The 13402-nt window shown below is 51.1% G+C and overlaps 1 long non-coding RNA gene across 1 annotated transcript; it reads right to left on the reverse strand.

Moving 5' to 3' along the window:
• Nucleotides 1-7835: 7835 nt before the first annotated feature.
• LOC132392281 (uncharacterized) lies at nucleotides 7836-12777 on the reverse strand. Its single transcript, XR_009511480.1, has 3 exons — nucleotides 11577-12777; nucleotides 11085-11413; nucleotides 7836-7983 (listed from the first exon to the last, which is right to left on the reverse strand). It is a non-coding gene; the product is annotated as an uncharacterized LOC132392281 (long non-coding RNA).
• Between the last annotated feature and the right edge of the window lie 625 nt (nucleotides 12778-13402).

Genomic DNA, 13402 nt, shown 5'->3' on the forward strand with positions numbered 1-13402 from the left:
GTATCTGGCTCTACCCCCACCCCTAGACCGTAAGAGTATCTGGCTCTAGCCCCACCCCAGTCCATAAGAGTACCTGGCTCTACCCACACCCCTGGACCGTAAGAGTATCTGGCTCTACCCCCACCCCAGTCCGTAAGAGTACCTGGCTCTACCCCCACCCCAGTCCGTAAGAGTATCTGGCTCTACCCCCACCCCAGTCCGTAAGAGTATCTGGCTCTACCCCCACCCGAGTCCATAAGAGTATCTGGCTCTACCCCCACCCCTAGTCCATAAGAGTATCTTGCTCTACCCACACCCCTAGTCCGTAAGAGTATCTGGCTCTACCACCACCCCAGTCCATAAGAGTATCTGGCACTACACCCACCCTAGTCCATAAGAGTATCTGGCTCTACCCCCACCCCAGTCCATAAGAGTACCTGGCTCTACCCCCACCACAGCCCATAAGAGTATCTCGCTCTACCCACACCACTAGTCCGTAAGAGTATCTGGCTCTACCCCCACCCCTAGTCCGTAAGAGTATCTGGCTCAACCCCCCACCCCTAGTCCGTAAGAGTATCTGGCTCTACCCCCACCCCTAGTCCGTAAGAGTATCTGGCTCTACCCCCACCCCAGTCCGTAAGAGTATCTGGCTCTACCCACACCCCTAGTCCGTAAGAGTATCTGGCTCTACCCCCACCCCAGTCCGTAAGAGTACCTGGCTCTACCCCCACCCCTAGTCCGTAAGAGTATCTGGCTCTACCCCCACCCCTAGTCCATAAGAGTACCTGGCTCTACCCCCACCCCAGTCCGTAAGAGTATCTGGCTCTACCCCCAACCCTAGTCCGTAAGAGTATCTGGCTCTACCCCCACCCCAGTCCGTAAGAGTATCTGGCTCTACCCACACCCCTAGTCCGTAAGAGTATCTGGCTCTACCCCCACCCCTAGTCCATAAGAGTATCTGGCTCTACCCCCACCCCTAGTCCGTAAGAGTATCTGGCTCTACCCCTACCCCAGTCCATAAGAGTATCTGGCTATCCCCACCCCTAGTCCGTAAGAGTATCTGGCTCTACCCCCACCCCAGTCCATAAGAGTATCTGGCTCTACCCCCACCCCAGTCCGTAAGAGTACCTGGCTCTACCCCCACCCCTAGTCCATAAGAGTATCTAGCTCTACCCCACCCCAGTCCATAAGAGTATCTGGCTCTACCCCCACCCCAGTCCATAAGAGTATCTAGCTCTACCCCCACCCCTAGTCCGTAAGAGTATCTAGCTCTACCCCCACCCCAAGTCCGTAAGAGTATCTGGCTCTACCCCCACCCCAGTCCATAAGAGTATCTAGCTCTACCCCCACCCCTAGTCCGTAAGAGTATCTGGCTCTACCCACACCCCTAGTACGTAAGAGTACCTGGCCCTACCCCCACCCCAGTCCGTAAGAGTACCTGCCTCTACCCCTACCCCTAGTCCGTAAGAGTATCTGGCTCTACCCCCACCCCAGTCCATAAGAGTATCTGGCTCTACCCCAACCCCAGTCCAAAAGAGTACCTGGCTCTACCCACACACCTAGTCCGTAAGAGTATCTGGCTCTACCCCCACCCCTAGACCGTAAGAGTATCTGGCTCTACCCCCACCCCAGTCCATAAGAGTACCTGGCTCTACCCACACCCCTGGACCGTAAGAGTATCTGGCTCTACCCCCACCCCAGTCCGTAAGAGTACCTGGCTCTACCCCCACCCCAGTCCGTAAGAGTATCTGGCTCTACCCCCACCCCAGTCCGTAAGAGTATCTGGCTCTACCCCCACCCGAGTCCATAAGAGTATCTGGCTCTACCCCCACCCCTAGTCCATAAGAGTATCTTGCTCTACCCACACCCCTAGTCCGTAAGTGTATCTTTCTCTACCCCCACCCCTAGTCCATAAGAGTATCTGGCTCTACCCCCACCCCAGTCCATTAGAGTATCTGGCTCTACCCCTACCCCAGTCCGTAAGAGTAACTGGCTCTACCCCCACCCCAGTCCATTAGAGTATCTGGCTCTACCCCCACCCCAGTCCATAAGAGTACCTGGCTCTACCCCCACCCCTAGTCCATAAGAGTATCTGGCTCTACCCCCACCCCAGTCCGTAAGAGTATCTGGCTCTACCCCCACCCCAGTTCATAAGAGTATCTGGCTCTACTCCCACCCCAGTCCGTAAGAGTATCTGGCTCTACCCCGACCCCTAGTCCGTAAGAGTATCTGGCTCTACCCCCACCCCTAGTCCGTAAGAGTATCTGGCTACCCCCACCCCAGTCCGTAAGAGTATCTGGCTCTACCCCCACCCCAGTCCGTAAGAGTATCTGGCTCTACCCACACCCCTAGTACGTAAGAGTACCTGGCCCTACCCCCACCCCAGTCCGTAAGAGTACCTGCCTCTACCCCTACCCCTAGTCCGTAAGAGTATCTGGCTCTACCCCCACCCCAGTCCATAAGAGTATCTGGCTCTACCCCAACCCCAGTCCAAAAGAGTACCTGGCTCTACCCACACACCTAGTCCGTAAGAGTATCTGGCTCTACCCCCACCCCTAGACCGTAAGAGTATCTGGCTCTACCCCCACCCCAGTCCATAAGAGTACCTGGCTCTACCCACACCCCTGGACCGTAAGAGTATCTGGCTCTACCCCCACCCCAGTCCGTAAGAGTACCTGGCTCTACCCCCACCCCAGTCCGTAAGAGTATCTGGCTCTACCCCCACCCCAGTCCGTAAGAGTATCTGGCTCTACCCCCACCCGAGTCCATAAGAGTATCTGGCTCTACCCCCACCCCTAGTCCATAAGAGTATCTTGCTCTACCCCCACCCCTAGTCCGTAAGTGTATCTTTCTCTACCCCCACCCCTAGTCCATAAGAGTATCTGGCTCTACCCCCACCCCAGTCCATTAGAGTATCTGGCTCTACCCCTACCCCAGTCCGTAAGAGTAACTGGCTCTACCCCCACCCCAGTCCATTAGAGTATCTGGCTCTACCCCCACCCCAGTCCATAAGAGTACCTGGCTCTACCCCCACCCCTAGTCCATAAGAGTATCTGGCTCTACCCCCACCCCAGTCCGTAAGAGTATCTGGCTCTACCCCCACCCCAGTTCATAAGAGTATCTGGCTCTACTCCCACCCCAGTCCGTAAGAGTATCTGGCTCTACCCCGACCCCTAGTCCGTAAGAGTATCTGGCTCTACCCCCACCCCTAGTCCGTAAGAGTATCTGGCTACCCCCACCCCAGTCCGTAAGAGTATCTGGCTCTACCCCCACCCCAGTCCGTAAGAGTATCTGGCTCTACCCCCACCCCTAGTCCGTAAGAGAACCTGGCTCTACCCACACCCCTAGACCGTAAGAGTATCTGGCTCTACCCCCACCCCAGTCCGTAAGAGAATCTGGCTCTACCCCCACCCCAGTCCGTAAGAGTACCTGGCTCTACCCCCACCCCACTCCATAAGAGTACCTGGCTCTACCCACACCCCAGTCCGTAAGAGTATCTGGCTCTACCCCCACCCCAGTCCGTAAGAGAATCTGGCTCTACCCCCACCCCTAGTCCGTAAGAGTATCTGGCACTACCCCCACCCCAGTCCATAAGAGTATCTGGCTCTACCCCCACCCCTAGTCCGTAAGAGTATCTGGCTCTACCCCCACCCCAGTCCGTAAGTGTATCTGGCTACCCCCACCCCTAGTCCGTAAGAGTATCTGGCTCTACCCCCACCCCTAGTCCGTAAGAGTATCTGGCTATCCCCACCCCAGTCCGTAAGAGTACCTGGCCCTACCCCCACCCCAGTCCATAAGAGTATCTGGCTCTACCCCCACCCCAGTCCGTAAGAGTACCTGGCTCTACCACCACCCCAGTCCATAAGAGAACCTGGCTCTACCCACACCCCTAGACCGTAAGAGTATCTGGCACTACCCCTACCCCAGTCCGTAAGAGTATCTGGCTCTACCCACACCCCTAGTTCGCAAGAGTATCTGGCTCTACCCCCACCCCAGTCCGTAAGAGTATCTGGCTCTACCCCCACCCCAGTCCATAAGAGTATCTGGCTCTACCCCCACCCCAGTCCGTAAGAGTATCTAGCTCTACCCCCACCCCAGTCCATAAGAGTATCTGGCTCTACACCCACCCCAGTCCGTAAGAGTATCTGGCTCTACCCACACCCCTGGACCGTAAGAGTATCTGGCTCTACCCCCACCCCAGACCATAAGAGTACCTGGCTCTACCCACACCCCTAGTCCGTAAGAGTACCTGGCTCTACCCCCACCCCAGTCCATAAGAGTATCTGGCTCTACCCCCACCCCTAGACCGTAAGAGTACCTGGCTCTACCCCCACCCCAGTCCATAAGAGTACCTGGCTCTACCCACACCCCTAGACCGTAAGAGTACCTGGCTCTACCCCCACCCCAGTCCATAAGAGTACCTGGCTCTACCTCCACCCCTAGTCCGTAAGAGTATCTGGCTCTACCCCCACCCCTAGTCCGTAAGAGTATCTGGCTCTACCCCCACCCCAACCCGTAAGAGTATCTGGCTCTACCCCCACCCCTAGACCGTAACAGTATCTGGCTCTACCCCCACCCCAGTCCATAAGAGTATCTGGCTCTACACCCACCCCAGTCCGAAAGAGTATCTGGCTCTACCCCCACCCCAGTCCGTAAGAGTACCTGGCTCTACCCCCACCCCACTCCATAAGAGTACCTGGCTCTACCCACACACCTAGTCCGTAAGAGTATCTGGCTCTACCCCCACCCCAGTCTGTAAGAGTATCTGGCTCTACCCCCACCCCTAGTCCGTAAGAGTATCTGGCACTACCCCCACCCCTAGTCCGTAAGAGTATCTGGCTCTACCCCCACCCCAGTCTGTAAGAGTATCTGGCTCTACCCCCACCCCTAGTCCGTAAGAGTATCTGGCTACCCCCACCCCAGTCCGTAAGAGTATCTGGCTCTACCCCCACCCCAGTCCGTAAGAGTATCTGGCTCTACTCCCACCCCTAGTCCGTAAGAGAACCTGGCTCTACCCACACCCCTAGACCGTAAGAGTATCTGGCTCTACCCCCACCCCAGTCCGTAAGAGAATCTGGCTCTACCCCCACCCCAGTCCGTAAGAGAATCTGGCTCTACCCCCACCCCTAGTCCGTAAGAGTATCTGGCACTACCCCCACCCCAGTCCATAAGAGTATCTGGCTCTACCCCCACCCCTAGTCCGTAAGAGTATCTGGCTCTACCCCCACCCCAGTCCGTAAGTGTATCTGGCTACCCCCACCCCTAGTCCGTAAGAGTATCTGGCTCTACCCCCACCCCTAGTCCGTAAGAGTATCTGGCTATCCCCACCCCAGTCCGTAAGAGTACCTGGCCCTACCCCCACCCCAGTCCATAAGAGTATCTGGCTCTACCCCCACCCCAGTCCATAAGAGTATCTGGCTCTACCCCCACCCCAGTCCGTAAGAGTACCTGGCTCTACCACCACCCCAGTCCATAAGAGAACCTGGCTCTACCCACACCCCTAGACCGTAAGAGTATCTGGCACTACCCCTACCCCAGTCCGTAAGAGTATCTGGCTCTACCCACACCCCTAGTCCGCAAGAGTATCTGGCTCTACCCCCACCCCAGTCCGTAAGAGTATCTGGCTCTACCCCCACCCCAGTCCATAAGAGTATCTGGCTCTACCCCCACCCCAGTCCGTAAGAGTATCTAGCTCTACCCCCACCCCAGTCCATAAGAGTATCTGGCTCTACACCCACCCCAGTCCGTAAGAGTATCTGGCTCTACCCACACCCCTGGACCGTAAGAGTATCTGGCTCTACCCCCACCCCAGACCATAAGAGTACCTGGCTCTACCCACACCCCTAGTCCGTAAGAGTACCTGGCTCTACCCCCACCCCAGTCCATAAGAGTACCTGGCTCTACCCCCACCCCTAGACCGTAAGAGTACCTGGCTCTACCCCCACCCCAGTCCATAAGAGTACCTGGCTCTACCCACACCCCTAGACCGTAAGAGTACCTGGCTCTACCCCCACCCCAGTCCATAAGAGTACCTGGCTCTACCTCCACCCCTAGTCCGTAAGAGTATCTGGCTCTACCCCCACCCCTAGTCCGTAAGAGTATCTGGCTCTACCCCCACCCCAACCCGTAAGAGTATCTGGCTCTACCCCCACCCCTAGACCGTAACAGTATCTGGCTCTACCCCCACCCCAGTCCATAAGAGTATCTGGCTCTACACCCACCCCAGTCCGAAAGAGTATCTGGCTCTACCCCCACCCCAGTCCGTAAGAGTACCTGGCTCTACCCCCACCCCACTCCATAAGAGTACCTGGCTCTACCCACACACCTAGTCCGTAAGAGTATCTGGCTCTACCCCCACCCCAGTCTGTAAGAGTATCTGGCTCTACCCCCACCCCTAGTCCGTAAGAGTATCTGGCACTACCCCCACCCCTAGTCCGTAAGAGTATCTGGCTCTACCCCCACCCCAGTCTGTAAGAGTATCTGGCTCTACCCCCACCCCTAGTCCGTAAGAGTATCTGGCTCTACCCCCACCCCAGTCCGTAAGAGTATCTGGCTACCCCCACCCCTAGTCCGTAAGAGTATCTGGCTCTACCCCCACCCCAGTCCGTAAGAGTATCTGGCTACCCCCACCCCTAGTCCGTAAGAGTATCTGGCTCTACCCCCACCCCTAGTCCGTAAGAGTATCTGGCTACCCCCACCCCAGTCCGTAAGAGTACCTGGCCCTACCCCCACCCGTCCATAAGAGTATCTGGCTCTACCCCCACCCCAGTCCATAAGAGTATCTGGCTCTACCCCCACCCCAGTCCGTAAGAGTAACTGGCTCTACCCTCACCCCTGGTCTGTAAGAATTAGATCATAGGAGATAGCCAAGTACTTCACAGAACTGGCCCTTCAGCCCACATTGTGGCGGGTGATCCTCTAACCTAACCTACAATCAATCTAACCCTTCTCTCTCACATTGTCCTCGATTTTTCTATCATCCACATGCCTTTCTAAGACTTTCCTAAATGCCTCCACCACCACCCTGGTAGGATGTTCAATGCCTCCACTGCTCTCTGTGTAAAGAACCTCCCACTGACCTCCCCCTATACTTTCCTCCAATCTCCTTATTCACTGAAGTATTTTTCCAGGTCTTCTTAACAAATGCACTCTCCAGAAAGAGAGAGCCCATTACCCATCACCTCACACCAGGCATTGTGTACACGAGGGCAATACACAGCCAAAGCCAGCCGAGGGGAGTGGGGGTGGGACGTCACTAACCTGGTCTCTCCTGTGAATGTGCTGCTTAACTTGTCTGAACGTTGGATTTTATCAGGCACCGAGCTTTCAGGCCAGCCAGAGGCACCTGATACTGGATGGAGGTGTAAAAGTGCAGCTTCCCATGGTGGCTGGGTTCTGGAAAATGGGAATCGTCAAAATGGCGGAGCACCAGAGGTTCATGATGCAAGTGGGAAGGGATTGGACAAGGGGGGTGGGAGGGAGGAAGAACTAAGTCGGGGTGAGAGTATTGCCTAAACACCAATGCCCATGTATGGAACAGCCTATATAGAGTGGTGGACACATCCCAGTCAACCACAGGCAAAGCCCTCACCACCATTGAGTACATCGACAAGGAGTGCTGCCACAAGAAAGCAGCATCCATCATCAGGGAACCCCACCATCCAGGCCGTGCCCTTTTATCACTGCTGCCATCAGGAAGGAGGCCCAGGAGTCTCAGGTCCCGCACTACCAGGTTCAGGAGCAATTATTACCCTTCAACCATCAGGGTCCCAAATCAGTGTGGATAATTTCACTCACCACAACACTGAATTGATTCCACAATTCAGTTTCAAGGACACTACAATTCATGTCTTGAGTATTATTGATTTATTTATTTATTTATTGTTGTTATTTTTATTTGTATTTGCACAGTTTGTCTTCTTTTGCATATTGGTTGTCTGATGGTCTTTGGTTCTGTGTAGTTTTTCAGAGATTCTAGATTTTTCTTTTTTCAACTGTGAATGCCTGCAAGAAAATGAATCTCAGGTCAATATACAGTGACATGATAATAAATTTACTTTGAACCTTGAGGGGGAGTTAGGAGGAAGTCACAGGTCAGATATTTGGCATCTGAGATTGGAAGGCAATTCACCAACCACAAGAGCATGGAACAGAAGAACATGGAAGCCAGGGACATCTCCACAAAGGGTGATGCCAAACAAAATCAAATCTCTTCTGTCTGTGCATGACCCATATTTTTCCAAAGTCAAAGTAAATTTATTATCAAGGTACGTATGTGTCACCATACCCTACATATTCATGAGAAAGCAGTGTAAACTTGCTCAACCTCACCCTGTCGCTCATATCGTCTCATTGAGCAGCATCCTGGGAAACCTCTTCTGTACCCTTTCTAAAGCCTCCACGTATTTCTTGTGGCCCCATCAAACATCTTCTGCATCACTTCCAAAGCCTCCTCACGTTTCTTGTGCCGTATGACCGGGATTGCACGCAGTACTCCGAGCACGGCCCAGCCACAGTTTTGAATATACTTTGTTTGGGCTGCAGGTTTGATGACAATGTTGGAGTTGATCCTTAGTAAACTGTAAGCTATAACTTCAGGGAGGAGGCAACAGTTCAAGAGGGTGAATGGCTAATTCCCTTTCCAGTTCCAGTTCCTATCATAAACTGAAGATTAAATCTCAGCCTGTGTGGTCCCAGAACCATAAACTAGCCCTCTCGTCAAAGAGACAGTCCCATCTGCTGTGACTTCACTGTTTCCCTTGTCTCCCATCCCTTGAGGCTGCTCTCAGTAAACTTTCCAACTTCCTGACGCGATTCTTCCACATTCTGCTCTTGCTGTGGTTGATCAAAGAATGAGCAGGTGTGACCTTCTTTCCAAAGGCTGCCTGAAAATCCCAAATTCCTTCCTTTGCCTCTTTGAGTTTCCTCAGCAGAGCACAGCACGAGTCTCTCGGACAACATCTCTCGGACTTCCAGCTGTTCCGCGGCTGTGGAACACTCATACCTGACTCCTGCCTTTCAATCACCGGTATCCACTCATCGCAGTGTGACGGGGCTTGATGTTGACTTATGTCCCATTGGTGAACTGCGCAAAGCTTGGTCTCTTTCACATGGGAAATGAGTAGTACTGAATGCCCATATTATACAGTGAACAATAATTACACTGCAGTGTTACATAGTGTCTGTCTGTTCACTGTACTCGCTCCCTGCCAAGGTAAAGTTTTAAATAGATAGAATCTGAATCACATTCCCAGTCAGAAGAGGAATTCGCTGCTGGAGCTCTGCAGTGAACACTATCATTAACTGGGAACATTGGAAGACTCGAAGGAACAGAACAAGGGTATTCAGCTTCCCAAGTGTGTTCCATCATTCAATTAGATCATGTCCGAACTCCATTTATTTGCCTCTGTTCCAAACCTGCACTTTACTCATTAGAGCCTTGCTTGGGAATCTGTTACACTCTGTCTAGAAAACTTCAACAGCCTCTCAGAGGTGGGATTTTGGATTTATGTGAAAAATTGCTCCTTGCCACCACACTAAAATGCCTAGCTCTAACTTCTTTTTTGCTACCTTGCTGGGAAGTTGTTGCCTTGCACTCTCTCCCGTGTGCAATGCTTTAAAGGCACTGGCCACCTTAACCTGATAATCTTTTAATTTATGTATTCATGGAGCCATTCGATGGGCCAAATGGCCCAATTCTGCTCCTATGCCTTATGGTCTTATCGGTGTCAAAGGATATGGGGAGAAAGCTGGGGTTTGGGGCTGCGGAGCCAAGAAAAGGATCAGCCATGATTGATTGGCGGAGTAGACTCGATGGGCCAAATGGCCCAATTCTGCTCCTATGTGTTATGGTCTTATGGGTATACTGGACAATACAAGCTGTCTTCTCAATTTGCACTGTTTTATAAATATACAGTATTGTTCAAAAGTCTGAACATATGTATTTATATGTACTGGGGTGATCGATAAGTTTGTGGCCTAAGGTAGAAGGAGTCTATTTTAGAAAACCTAGCACACTTATTTTTCAACATAGTTCCCTCCTACATTTGCACACTTAGTCCAGCGGTCGTGGAGCATATGGATCTTGGACCCCAGAAAGTGTCCACAGCAGGGGTGATTGAGAAGTTCATGGCCTAAGGTAGAAGGAGATGAGTTATACAGCTCTCGTTACAGGCACATGCAGGTCGACTCTGAATGATAATGCAGAAAGTTTGAAGTTAATAACTCATCTCTTTCTACCCTGGGCCACAAACTTATCAATCACCCTGATGAGTTATCAACTTCAAACTTTCTGCATAATCACAAAGAGTTGACCTGCATGTGCCTGTAACGAGAGCTGTATAACCCATCTCCTTCTACCTTAGGCCATGAACTTCTCAATCACCCCTGCTATGGACACTTTCTGGCGGTCCAAGAAAATCCGTATGCTCCACGACCGCTGGACTAAGTGTGTAAATGTAGGAGGGGACTATGTTGAAAAATAAATGTGCTAGGTTTTCTAAAATTGACTCCTTCTACCTTAGGCCATGAAGTTATCAATCACCTCTTGTGTGTATATATATATATGAGGGGTGATTGATTAGTTCATATATAAATATACAGTCTGAGCATGTATAGAGCTAGGTTGCATTAGACTTTTGCACTGTACTGCTGCCACAAAAAACAACTTTGATGACATACATGAGTGATGATAAACCTGATTGTGGACTGAGAGTGGGAAGGGGATCAGGGAGAGAAGAATCATGGTTGGGAAAAGGGGAAGGGAGAGGGGAGGGAGCAGGAAGCACCAGAGAGACATTTAATGATCAATAAACCAATTGTTTGTAATCAAATGACCTTGCCTGGTGTCTCTGCACCCAAGCCATCCCCACACCTGGCAATCCTTCTCTGACACCTGTCCCACACCCCTCCCGCGACGTCCCACTCTCACCATTTCCAACTTCCTTTCTTCCCGCCAGATTTGCTAGCTCAGTCTCTGCTCCAAGTTGACAAATACAGGACTGTGCAAAAACCTTGGGCACCCCAGCTAAAGACTTTTTGCACAGTGGTATGTGGATTAAAGAGTGGGAGGCACAGTGACATGGTGGTTAGCATAAAGCTCTTACACCAGTGACCATGGCTCAATTCCGCTGCTGTCTTTGAGGAGTTTGCATGCTCCTCCGCGACTGCCTGGTCACGCCGTTTGCTCTGAGTTTCCTCCCACGTTCCAAAGGCGAACTGGTCAGTAGGTTAATTGCTCACTGGGTGGGTGTCACAGCCTCACTGGGATGTTGTATCTCTAAATAAAAATAGAATAAAAACATACAAAAAGTAAGTCACATATTGGTTTCTGCTACAAACCAGGCCACCACATCGAGTGAAGAGCAAAACTTCGTCACGAGGGGACAAGGAAATGAGGCCTGGGTGCTGTTGTGGGAATTCGAATTCCAGCCATCTGTAGAATTACACAGGGCAAACAAACTCTGTTAAGTTGCAATAAAAGCATTATTCTTTTCCCACACAACTTTTCCAACTACCTCTCCCCCCACCCCCCACCCCCACCCACCACCTAAACCATTCCACTTCCCTCCCTTTCCTTTTCTGTTGACCTCACATACTTCTCTACTTTCATCTTCAGGATATCTGTGCTGGTCATATTATCTGTTTCTGGTGGTGATGACTTCCACCCTCCTGCTCGATTGTGCAACAGCATGAGGTACTGTGTTCTGCTCAACTGCAGCTTTGAGAGACCGTACAAGAGTTACTTCCTAACTTGGTAAGACTGATGCCACAGTTGCCTGAGTCAGTGTAATGCCTCAGCAGTCTGGCTTTGATGAATCTGGGGCTGAATGTTAATAACTTCTCCAGAGTTTTTGGAACTCAGCATTCTTTTTGACCCTGAGCTGAACTTTCTCCATAGTCTCTTCAACAAGTCTTTCTGCCAGTGGTGCAACATTTATCCTGCATTAATTCAGCCACTCAGGTTATCTACCAACTTGACCATGATGATAACATCTCCTCCTCGCTGACAATCAACACTGGTGCATCTCAGGGGTGATTGCTTAGCCCACTGCTCTACTCTCTCTATACACATGACTGTGTGGCTAGGCATAGCTCAAATACCATCTACAAATTTGCTGAGGATACAGCCGCTATTGGTAGAATCTCAGGTGGTGATGAGAGGGTGTACAGGAGTGAGATATGCCAACGAGGGGAGTGGTGTCACAGAAACAACCTGGCACTCAACGTCAGTAAGATGAAAGAGCTGATCGTGGACTTCAGGAAGGGTAAGATGAAGGAACACTTACCAATCCTCATAAAGGGATCAGAGGTGAAGAGAGTGAGCAGCTTCAAGTTCCTGGGTGTCAAGATCTCTGAGGATCTAATCTGGTCCCAACATACCGATGTAGTTATAAAGAAGGCAAGACAGCGACTGTACTTTATTAGGAGTTTGAAGAGATACAGCATGTCAACAAGTGCACTCAAAAACTTCTATAGATGTACTTTGGAGAGCATTCTGACAGACTGCATCACTGTCTGGTATAGAGGAGCTACTGCACGGGACCAAAAGAAGCTGCAGAGGGTTGTAAATCTAGTCAGCTCCATCTTGGGTACTAGCCTAAAAAGTGCCCAGGACATCTTCAAGGAGTGGCGTCTCAGAAAGGCAGCGTCCATTATTAAGAAACTCCAGCACCCTGGACATGCCCTTTACTCACTGTTACCATCAGGTAGGAGGTACAGAAGCCTGAAGGCACACACTCAGCGATTCAGGAACAGCTTCTTCCCCTCTGCTATCCAATTCTAAATGGACATTGAATCTTTGGACACTATCTCACATTTTTAATCTACAGTATTTCTGTTTTTTGCACAATTTTTAATCTATTCAATATACATATACTGTAATTGATTTATCTATTTATTATTATTATTTTATTTTGTTTATTTTCTTCTAGATTATGGATTGCATTGAACTGCTGCTGCTAATTAATGAATTTCACATCATATGCCACTGATAATAAACCTGATTCTGATTCTGACCTTTCCATTCAGCCTCCATCTGCCACACAAATACCCTGCTGCATACTTCCTTACCCCCGCTGAAAACCATACACTAATCTCCTGCACATTTTCCACCCTTCGGCAGCTGCTGGTGAAGGAATGCTTCCATTTTCAACTCTAGTCCTTTCGGCATGTCATCTGAAACTTTGACAAACTTGCATGCTGGCGACTACACTGACTAGTTGCTTCACGGCCTGGTTTGGAAACTGCAACGCCTTTGAATGGAGAAGCCTACATAAAGGAGTGGATACGGCCCAGTTCAGCGCGAGTGGTGCCTTCCCCCCCTCCCCCCATTGAGCATTTCTGCAGCGCTGTCACAGGAAAGCAGCATCATCACCTAGGCCAGGCTCACTTCTCACTGCCGCCATCGGGAAAGAGGTACAGG

This window comes from Hypanus sabinus, chromosome 4 (assembly GCF_030144855.1).
Source record: "Hypanus sabinus isolate sHypSab1 chromosome 4, sHypSab1.hap1, whole genome shotgun sequence".
NCBI lineage: Eukaryota > Metazoa > Chordata > Chondrichthyes > Myliobatiformes > Dasyatidae > Hypanus > Hypanus sabinus.